This window comes from Orycteropus afer, unplaced genomic scaffold, assembly GCF_000298275.1.
Source record: "Orycteropus afer afer isolate SDZICR_OR568_19922 unplaced genomic scaffold, OryAfe1.0 scaffold00086, whole genome shotgun sequence".
NCBI lineage: Eukaryota > Metazoa > Chordata > Mammalia > Tubulidentata > Orycteropodidae > Orycteropus > Orycteropus afer.
This window is the reverse complement of record NW_006921673.1, coordinates 4074395-4076468: the sequence shown is the minus strand read 5'-3', so window position 1 is coordinate 4076468 and position 2074 is coordinate 4074395.

Sequence of the window (2074 nt, the reverse complement as noted above, 5' to 3'; positions counted from 1 at the left end):
ACCAGGTTTGCTGGTCTGCTGGAGCCTGGTGAGACCCCTGAGAATATGACCCCTAACTAACATTCAGGTCAGGAATTGAACTCACTCCTATTGCTTCCATCCAAATAATAGACAGGCATATGGGCTGAGCATTTACATCAGGTAGATATACTCCTAGGAGCTATGGTGGCTTAGTGCCTAAGGCACTTGACTGCTATCCAGAAGGTTAGTGGTTCAAACCCATCAGCTACACCTCAGAGGAAGGTTGGGCAAAGTACTTTCATAGTGATACCACCTCGGAAACCCAAAAAGGGGTCACCATGAGTGGGATCAGACTTGACGGCAGTGAATGTGGTTTGGTTTTTAGATACACTCCTTGGCGTGATCAGTCATGGGAGAACACAGGGGCAGTGTATGCACAGAGAGACAGCTCAAGGGGTGGGAGTGCATGGAGGGAAGGACATAGGGTAGAGCTAACCATGGGGAGGAAGTGGGAAGAGAGTTATTACATTGTGGGGGATGTAGTCAATGTCATGAGACAAAATGTGTATGAACTGTTGTATGGAAAATGAATTTGCTCTGTAAATTTTCACCCAAATCATAATATAAATTAAAAAAACCTTTTGTCTCTCTATTTGTGAACCATCTAAATATGAAATATTTAGTATCTTTCATGTATTTATGTGCACAGAGCAAGCAAGAAATTAGTTCAAATGGAAAGTCTACTAGAATGCTGCTATAGCATGTCATGAATGCCTTATACTAAGTTTGTTCTGCCTGTTTGTGTGACTTGGGAAATATACCCAGAAGTATCACTTATTTCCTTGGCTAACTTCTATTTACCAGTGAGAACTCAGCTCAGGCTTCACATCTAGACTTTCATCTAGTCATTGGGTATCCTGGAAATTTTCTTCTTCCTCTAAGGAGGACTCTTGTATCCTATATATATATCTATGACCATTGTCAGCTTGCTTGTCTGAAATTTCATTAATCCTCATTGAATCCTCAGCAAAACACTAGCTAGAACATAGGAAGTACTTGATTAATATATACCAAACAAAACAAAAGCCACTGCCATCATGCTGATTCTGACTCATAGTGACCCTATAGTACAAGGTAGAAGTGCCACATAGGGTTTCCAAGGGTGTAAATCTTTACAGAAGCAGACTGCTCGTCTTTGTCCTGCGTAGTATCTGGTGGGTTCAATTCACCCAAACTTTTGGTTAGCAGCCTAATGCTTTAACCAGAATATGACCAGAGCTACTTATTTACTTGTTGCTGTTGTGGTTCAGTGTCATTGTGTCGTCTCTGACTCATAGCGACCCTATACACAGCAAAATCAAACACTGCCCAGTCCTGAGCCAGCTCCACGATTCTTGATACAATTGACACCATCACTGCTGCCACCATGTCAACCCACCTCATTGAGGGCCGTCCCCTCTTTCGTTGACCCTCCACCTTACCAAGCATGACATACTTCTCCAGGGAATGGTCCCTTCTGACAACATGACCAAAGTATGTGAGACGAAGTGCCACGTCTGGCAAAACTGCACAGTTCACGAAATGAAGCGACATGAAAGGATTAATAGTTTTCTTTTTTATTATTTGAAAGGAAAGGGGGCCAGGCGGATGCCCTGCATATTCTGCGGGAGCGACCCCTGATGCCTTTGTTCTACTTTACTTATATGTTTGTACATGATTGCATCATTAGTCTTGGAATCCATACAATCAGTGTATTCTCTACAGAGCTAAAGTTTTACTCCTCTATGTGCTCAAGGACAACAGGTGTTCATTAAAACAATCATAAAAGTCTCTTCAGGAATAAGGAGTGTAAAACAATAAATGTTTACTAGGACACAGTGACGCAAAGTACGAAACATACCAATAAGATAAAAAACATGGAGAATAATATCTACTTTTAATACTTTGATGTTTTGCCAATTAAGTATTTAACAGTGAGAGAGAACTTGCCATCTCTTAAAGCAACATTCAACCACAGAGAGGCCTTGCCATCTCCAAAAGCAAACACTCAATTACAAGAGAGGCCTTGTCATCTCTTCACTGTAATTAGAACATGTGCCTTGCAATCTTGTTC